Genomic DNA, 9255 nt, shown 5'->3' with positions numbered 1-9255 from the left:
AAGTGCAGGACCTCGGACAGGAACATGCTGTGTGTGCTCGAGGGACAGGCAGGTCTGGCCAGCGCAGTGAGAGTGTGAGACAGGGAAAGCTTGTAGGACCCGAGGCACAGAAGGCCGGTGTCCTGTCCTGTAGAGCCTGTAGATGGCAGGCCATGTGCATAAGTTAACATTTTGTTTGATGGGAAACTTTTGGCAGATACTGAGCAAGGGAGTGAAATGCCCTTAGTTAAAGAGGCTACTCTGGCTGCTTTGGGGAGAACAGACTCGTTGGGAGCCCAAGTGGGCCAGGAGGCAATAATCGTGGTACAGGTGAGAAGCGACAAATAGCGGTCGGATTGCCAGTGACAGGTAGAGATAACAAGAATTGTTAACAGATTGGAGCGGGCTGACTCACATGGAGGTTTCTCGGTCCCAGCAACTAGGCAAATGGCAGTGTCCCTCGTGTTTTGGGGGCATACTAACCAGTGGAATTGGCATGTATGCAAGGAGGCACCTCAGTTAGCAGTAGTGGTTGGGTGACAATTGCGGGGCGGACTAACGTGGGCTAAGGAGAGAGTGGGAGATGAGAGGCAGTGTGAGGGCACTTAATTGAGCGAGGTGAGAGGAGGCATCCTGGGAGTTGTGGAGGGTGTGGTGGCAACAACATAAACACAGTCACATTGGGGGAAATATCTGGCAGATGGAGGATTCTTCAAAAAGGTCATTGTGGGCCTGACCAGGCAGTGGCACAGTGGATAGAGCATCGGACTGGGATGCGGAGGACCCAGGTTCAAGACCCCGAGGTCACCAGCTTGAGCGTGGGTTCATCTAGTTTGAGCAAAGCTCACCAGCTCGGACCCAAGGTCGCTGGCTCGAGCAAGGGGTTACTCAGTCTGCTGTAGCCCCCCAGTCAAGGCACATATGAGAAAGCAATCAATGAACAACTAAGGTGTCACAACAAAAAATTGATAATTGATGCTTCTCATCACTCTGTGTTCCTGTCTGTCTCTATCTATCCCTCTCTCTGACTCTCGCTCTGTCTCTATAAAAAAAAATATATATATATATATATATAAAGTACTCTTTAAAAAAAAAAAAAGGTCATTGTGGGAGCAGTGTTCTGCAGAAGTAGAATGGGACCAATTTGGTGATAGACGAGTTAGCTTCGGTGAGAAGAGAAATCTCAATCCCACCGACACAGCAGTCCAAGTGGTTCGAATGAATGCGTAACGGCACATATCAAGTCTGCTGTAAAGACAACAGGAAGTTGAAAGAAAGCCAATGTTATATAAGTGCCTTAATTCTTTCTATAGACAGTTGAACTATATAAGGAGTTTGTTCTTAGGATAACTGAGAGCACTGTGTTGCAAGGAATGGGTGCAGAATTTCACTAAGAACACATCATGTTCAGTAATCATTTGTTTTGAAATCATAGTTGAGTTTGGAGAACATTGGCAAATCTGAGCTGTCAATCTGATGACCTTCAGACAGTAAACATACACTAAAACTGAACTTTTTTCTGTTTCTCAAATGGCATATATACTCTTCTGCAAAGCACCTTTTGAGGTAACAAGCATTCGAAGCTTACCTCTATAATCTTTACTCAGCTGTTAACTTTGCCTAGTTCTTTGTAGAATAGACATTTAATAAATGTAAAAAAATGTCATGAAATCTCACAAGTCACCAGCAGGTTTAGAGGAGTGTCAGGGACACAGACTGGCAGTTCTGTTATCACCTGAAACCAACAGAATTGACTAAAGCTTCAGATTATGTGAGACAGAGATGCATTTCATAAAATGATAATGGAGGTGTGAACATTAAGGCGTATGAGAAAGACTGTCCTTTGTATGCATGTGTGTTCCTCACAAAGGCGCCCAGACGGGAACACTGTCTATTGCACAGACCAGCCTGAAGTCCAACTGTTTGTATTGCTATCCTGCTGTACCTCACAACAGCCACTGGGAGGTTCCGTTGACCACTAGTTATTATCTTTAGCTTGTGCCACAAAAGGACTGATTATGAAAAGAAGATCTAAATGTTTTCAGGATTTACATATGCAAGTATTATGTAAGATCACCATATAACTACCAGTCAGGTATGAAACATTTCATGTAGTAGTATTTATTATACAACTTGAATCTACACTGGGCCTGTGTATGCTGGCCGTTACAAGTGGAAAGGTAATAACACAATGCATTTCTTCAGCATGACCTTTGCTAAGAGATACAGACGTTCCTGTGTCTAAAGTTGGGCTGTGACTTAGCCTCTGACTTTGACTGGCCAAGCAGCCTCTGTAGAACCTAAAAATAAAGGGCATGTTAAGAAAATAGATGAAATCTGCCATTCCTAACAGTTCTTAACACAGCACTTAAACTGAACTAAAATTAAAGACTGGTGCTCTCCTTTTGCAGGTTCTTCTAAGAAGACTTATACCTTCCGCTGAAATTGACATCTGCCCCAAGAATTGGAGGAGGCTTGTTGTGGCAGCTGCTTACCTTGCCTACCAGGTTTGGGGTGATAAGGCTGAGTGGAGGTTGGGCCACCACTTCCAGGTCCTGGGCCTTACAGTTAAGGAGATGTGAGTTTGTTAAGGTTTTGGTGAGATTTTTAACCGTTTACCAGTACCTCATGTGCCCCTATAAAGCTTCTATGTTAAGAAATATTTATAAAGGTAACTTTGTGCAGAGACATAGGCACAAAATTATATACTTCTTTTGTGACCTAACAATTCATATTCCTCATCACTTAATAGGTCTTAATGTATTATTGTTTTAATAATCTGTTAGATAATTGTTTCTCTGCTGGGTTTGGCAGACATTTTACAAGCTCATGATCAGAACAGCAGTACAGTAAATATCTCCATGCTTTCTTAAAGCCATCTACCAGTTCCAGTCCATTTTTAAGGGGCCTGCATTTGGCCCTTGAAATAACTGTTTGGCCACTGTTGCACAGGTCTTAGGGCCACGAGACTATTGAGAGGTTATAGCTTAAACCCGAGTCACATATTGCATATTTGCTTTTACTGGTCTTTCCCTCCTTTCTATCTGAAGTTCTGTTGTTAAATTTGCCATAATGGAAAATTAGCCACATATAAAGGTTTCGTCCCTGTGCTCTCTCCTGCCCCTTTAAGAGAATTGCGTGTGTTTAAAAACAGGTCTCCTGAGTTAGAAAGCTCCTCCCTGCCAGGCAGTTGGGGGAAACATCACTGGCCTTTACTAGTGCTCATCTCATTTGAGAGTTTCCGGGGCTCTTGGCAACCACAGCAGTGCACTGTGGGGGCTGTAGGTCAACCCTGAGGGCACTCTGCAGAGCTGGCACACATGAGAGAAGCACTAAACAAGGGCATTTGATCTACTGTGAGGGCCGAGGGTGGTAGGCAGGTTGAGCCAAAGAGGTATTTCCAGCAGACTTTCAAACTGCCCACGTGACAGGGAAAATGTCTTGTGGTGGCATTTAGGAAAGTGTGAAAGAACACCTCTTGATAATACTGAACAGCATAGGAAGAGCAAGATCCCGGCAGCAGTGCCAAAAGTTTCTGTTTTCTTTGCTCGTTACTCTGGGTCAGACTCATTCTGAAGTACCAAAGTGCATTTGTACACTTCCGAAAGTAAGTTGCAGAAGCTAACATGACTGATCACCACTGTTGTGAGTCTTCAAACTGGCTCCTGAAAGAAGGAAAATTTGTAACCATGAATACTAGCCCTGCCATGGTGGCAGCTGACATTTCCTCAAAACCTGCAGCTAAGCTGAATGGGGCTCTGGCTCTACTTATAATATCAGAGAACATGCAGAGAAATGTGTGGGTTTTCATAGGCATGAGCTCCAGGGGCAGGGGTGGCAGTGTCTAGCTATAGGAAGACTGGTTGTAAACAATGCCTTTTGTGTAGGAACAGAAAAACACCAGGAGCGATGTTTATAATAGGATGCTTTTGTTTATGATCTTTGGACATTGGAAGGGATTAGAACAGTGTTTAGTGTACACGGGTCCCATCTCTCTGCTGTTGACTATTTGTAATGGTCTCATTTTGAGTCTAAACTGAAAAATTGGTGTCTGCTTTTTCTTAAAACTTTCCAACATTAGAATGAATATATTTCCCTTCAAAAGAGTAAGTTAAACTGAGCAGCTGCTATTCAAAAAACTTGCTGTACCTGTAAATAGTATGCTATTCAGCCATCTAGCCATTGAAAAAACAACAAAAAACCCAGAAGGCACATTCTGCAGACATAATGATTTTCTTCCATGATTAAATAGACATGTTAATAGACATGTTAATCCTATGAAGTACTATATTTCTACACAATTAAAATGTATTGGTGGAGAAAATATAAAACGGATAGTGAAGTGCAATTATTCCTGTAGTAAATTAAATCCTGATTAGCTGATTATCAAAACATTATCTGATTTACATTTCTATAGACTTATGGCCATATAAATAGGAAATTAATTTTGGAAGTAGGTTCAGTTGGGATTAAAGTTTAACAAATGAAAAAGAAATCTCTTTTCTGCTCATATTCTGACTGCTATCCAGACAGGAGAACATTGAGCCTTTGTTGACCTATCCAATGGAAAAATATTAAAACTAAAAAACCAAATATGTTAAGAAATAAACCTCTCATGTTTGTTTTTATATAATTAACTCTATCAAGGAATTAATGTGAAAGTAATGTGCTTTACTCTAATTTTACATGTAAGTGCTTGGCAGGTGACAGCAGTAGGGTCACAGAGCAAAGGCCTGCTCCCAGCTTTCCTTTCCCACTTTATTGAGCTCACCCTGATGGCCGTGTTCCTGTTCTGTCTGTCAAGGGGTGGTGGATGTGAGCACCTCAAGGTTGCGTTTCCAACGTGGGAGAAACACGGCTGGATTTTGAGTCCAGCGCTATATCAGAGGTTATATCATAAAGTGGGGTTAGTCCAGCCAAGACATCTCTCATTAATCTTTCTGCCTTCCAATTTAAAAAGTGTATCCTTTCCTGTCATAGTGACAGTTTCCCACCCCAGTAAGATGAAGGTGAACAGAAACTAGCATATGCCCTCTGCCGTGAGCCCCGTGCACTGGGGCAGCGGGAAGGGTTCCCTTTCCCATTGAATGTGGCTTGCTTACTTATTTATTTATTTGAGCTGAATCCTGCTGCCTCAAGAGTTTTCCCCTCAAGGATAATAGCCATGGCTCTCGATGCATCCACTTGTTGCCGTGGTGATGTGCCCACTCCTTTTGTTGGTGCGTCTCTACTTCAGTAAGCCCCTTCCTGTTATCGGCCTGCTGAAAATGTCTGCAAGTTCTTCAGAGCTGATAAATAGCACACATCATTCTTTCATCTGATTACTACAATGGGGCCTTGCAAGCGAGTGGGGAGCATGGATTGTACAGCTGCACTAATGGAAGTCTGGAGAATGTGCCCGGGTCAGCAGCACAGTGCACAAGAGGGACATAGCCTCTTGCCCTCGTCCCAAACTCAGAGTGCTGGGAGGCAGACAGGACCACAAACAGCTGCACCTTGTCTGAACATTAGTGTTATTGACACAACTGAGTAGCCTGTTTCAGAACAAAATTTAGAGCCATCTTCATAGCTTAGAGTGGTATTTTTGAAGATAGCCCAGTTGACTAAAATTGTCCTGTGTTGCTTTTGTCTCCTCTTCCTTCCCAGGAATGAGATGGTAGAAGAACTAGAAGATCTTCTTCAATTCAATACTAAGGCTTTGAAAAAAGTTTATTGTGCGTGCTACTTTGAGCTCTGTTCAAGAGTATTTAAAGACCTGACATTTGATTTTCATCCTCTGAGCCAAGAAAGAGCACGGGAGCTAAAGGTAAGGCTGTGGACTCACTAAGTGGAGTTTCTGTCAGTCAGCAAAGCCAACATCTGGGGATAAGTCATATCAAGCAGTGATATAAAAATAGAAAGTTTTTTTAAATTAACACATTGAAGAAGTTTATTAACCCTTTTGCATCATATGTATGAGGTGCTTAATGGTTTCTACAAAGATACCACATTATTAAAAAAATTATAGATTTCTTTTGTGACCATAACTGAGAATATTTTAAAGATTTTATTTATTGATTTTAGAGAGAGGAGAGAGAGAAAAGATGGGGGAGGGGAAGGGGGACGGGAAGCATCAACTTGCTTCCCATACGTGCCTTGACCAGACAGCCCAGGGTCTCGAACTGGCGACCTCACCATTCTAGGTCAGTACTGTATCCACTGTGCCACCACAGGTCAAGCTAACTCAGAATATTTTTTTTTCCAAAATTTTTTTAATTCATTTTAGAGAGGAGAGGGAGAGACAGAGGAGAGACAGAAGGGGGGGAAGGAGCTGGAAGCATCAACTCCCATATGTGCCTTGACCAGGCAAGCCCAGGGTTTCGAACCGGTGACCTCAGCATTTCCAGGTCAACGCTTTATCCACTGCGCCACCACAGGTCAGGCTAACTCAGAATATTTTAAGTCAAATTTAATCTGTGAATGGTTTTCCATTTGAACCTCTTCCCTTCTTTATAACCATACATGAATAATTTTTACAAATGTATCACTAACGATATCTGTGTACCTAATGTACTTGCTACTCTTAATTCAGTTTGAAAATTCATGCCTTTTCTATATATCAGGGTTCAGTCCCATGAGTTTACTAGACAAAGCATTAGTGACTAACCTGAGAAACAGAAAATGTGTGCTGTGTGTCAAGTACCGGGTGTAGAAAGTGCAGGGGTTTTTAATGGAAATAGTAACGGACACAGGACAAAGTAATATTTACGGTTTTGACTTCTGGTGAGTATACAGCAAAATCTTCACAACTGAAATAGACACTTGTAAAATGGACACTGTCTGTGGTACCGTGGTAGTTCTTCAGAATCAGATGTTTTTCTACCATAATTAATGTGCAAGTGAAATAGTTCCTTACGGTGCTTCAGTCACTGGAGCTTTCGGGCCTCCCGATAAATTACAGCACGTGGAAGCCTCATTAAAACATGCTTAGAGCCTGACCAGGCAGTGGCACAGTGGATAGATCATCAGACTGGGACATGGAGGACCCAGGTTTGAGACCTCGAGGTTGCCAGCTTGGGCACAGGCTCATCTGGTTTGAGCAAAGCTCACCAGCTTGAACCCAAGGTCACTGGGTTAAGCAAGGCGTCACTCGGTCTGCTGTAGGCCCCCAGTCAAGGCATATAGGAGAAATCAATCAATGAACAACTAAGGAGCCGCAACAAAGAATTGATGTTTCTCATCTCTCCCTTCCTGTCTGTCAGTTCCTATCTGTCCCTCTCTCTGACTCTGTCTCTGTCTCTGCCACACAAAAAAACCCCCCACAAAAAAACATGCTTAGAGTACATAACAACTAATGAAGGTTGGGTAGAATTTGAATAGCTGAGTAAACACTGATTTTGCCCAAGTGTATGTTCATTATGTTTAAGGAACAAGCAGCAGATGATACTGCTATTGGGAGCCTGTCATGACCTCGACATCTTGAAACCCAATTTTAAAATAGTTCTAGTTCCCTTTGGCTCTGGCAATCTAATCGTAGCCCCTAAAGGACTCACCTTAGTGAATTAGCAGGAAGCAGCATCACCATAACCTGGCAGTGTCGGCTACCGAGGGCGGGAGTAACTATCAACCATATAAAGCAGTGTGAATGTGTGTACTATCAGAGACACTTTTTTTTTAAAGATTGGAACCCTTGTATTTTTCTATTGTACCTGTGTTCTGTTGATTGCCCTTTCTAGGCCATTTCCAGATTGTGTGGCGATGAAGACCTGCACAGAAATGTTCTGAGAAGGTCTATCAGCGTGGATAACCTTACTGGTACTTGGCGCTCTCGAGCCGGACTCTCTTAAGGAAGAAATGAGGGGCTGAAACATCACACTGCATATCTGAAGAACTATAATAGAATGTTAAAAACAAACAGTAATGATGCTTCTAATTTTCTAATGATGTTCCTTTGTCAAATCAATGTATCAAAAGACGTTTTTATAATTTCAACCAACATGGTGGTCCAGTGAAAACAAGCAGGTAATGAAATAGGTATTCCCCAAGTGCAATTTTAAGCTTCAACATAGTGTGCTTGGCCCCTCCAGAGCACTCTGCAAAGGTATAAATACTACAGACTTATAAAACATTTGAAAGTTTAAAACTCTCTTAAACTTAGTTTTGGATATTTTAAATATTAAACTTTTAGTTTTAATTGTTTTGTTCCATTTCTCTCTTGAAGATGGCAAAGATTGGCTGAAACAAAAAAAAAGTCTTTGCTATCTTTGCCAATCTTTGCCATCTTCAAGAGAGGAAACAAAACAAAACTAAAAAAAAAAAATTTAATATTTAAAATTTTAAATTTAATTAGCGCTAAGAAAAATAATTTTAAATTTAATTAACTTTAATTTTAAATGTAATTAACTTTATTTTTAAATAGTAAACTTTTTTTTGTTGTTTCAGCCTAGAAGAGACCTTGACATCTGGTAAATACACTTTCCCCATCATGTGTTTATGTAAAAACTACCTACCTTGCTTATTCTGGGCTCTTTAGCCATTCAACAGTGTTTAGAAGCAACCTGCCAAAAATTGCATTGAAATGATAAAAATACATCGGTGACAATGGGCCGGAGTTTTTTTTACAATTTTGAGTTTTTCCTTCCATGGACGTGGTATTATTCATTTAGTCTGAGATACCTCTGAGTTAAAAGACACACCATTATTTTTGTGCTATGAAGAAAAAAACAGTCCTGCCAATTGACCCAAGGCATCATTAATTTTAAGACATAGCTGATTTCTGAGATGTGAAAAAAACATGTTTCAGAATTGATGAAATTTGATGTATGTCTCCAATTATTTGGGTCTTTTTAAAATATCTCTCATAAAGTTTCATAATTTTCTCCATAAAAACCTTATATAACGTTTGTTAGACTTATCTCCAGGTATCATGTGGTTTTTCCATCATAAGTGGTATCTTCTGTACAATTCTGAACTCTCCTATTAGTTCCAGTAGTTTCCATGGAGATGTTTTTGGAGTTAGCTTTTTGTAATTAGCTGCTAACCCAATCACCTTTCAGTTAAAGAGGGTGGTCTATATGGCCTTGAATTTTTCGAATATGTTGAGATTGGCCTGGTGGCCTAGAACGTAGCCATGACCACCTCATAAAAAGGTGTTTTCTAATTTACAAGTGCATAATTTTTTCATCATGTAACCACAAGTATAAACGTGTTAATTTTACTGCTTGAATCCTGTCTATCAGTTATAGCAAGACACATGCTCCCCATTACAGATTTATAAATTGCCCTGGGGAACTTTAT

At 41.0% G+C, this 9255-nt stretch overlaps 1 long non-coding RNA gene across 2 annotated transcripts; it reads left to right on the top strand.

The window, feature by feature from the left end:
* Positions 1-216: 216 nt before the first annotated feature.
* Positions 217-8752, top strand: LOC136308513 (uncharacterized). 2 transcript variants are annotated; one of them, XR_010726116.1, is made up of 4 exons: positions 217-309; positions 2391-2557; positions 5626-5785; positions 7695-8752. It is a non-coding gene; the product is annotated as an uncharacterized lncRNA (long non-coding RNA). The 2 variants fall into 2 exon arrangements; XR_010726117.1 differs by lacking the exon at positions 217-309 and adding an exon at positions 2099-2159.
* The last annotated feature ends 503 nt before the right edge of the window (positions 8753-9255 follow it).

The sequence above is a fragment of the Saccopteryx bilineata genome, chromosome 6 (assembly GCF_036850765.1).
Source record: "Saccopteryx bilineata isolate mSacBil1 chromosome 6, mSacBil1_pri_phased_curated, whole genome shotgun sequence".
Lineage (NCBI taxonomy): Eukaryota > Metazoa > Chordata > Mammalia > Chiroptera > Emballonuridae > Saccopteryx > Saccopteryx bilineata.
The sequence above is the reverse complement of the archived record's forward strand: the minus strand, read 5'-3'. Positions and strand labels throughout refer to the sequence as shown.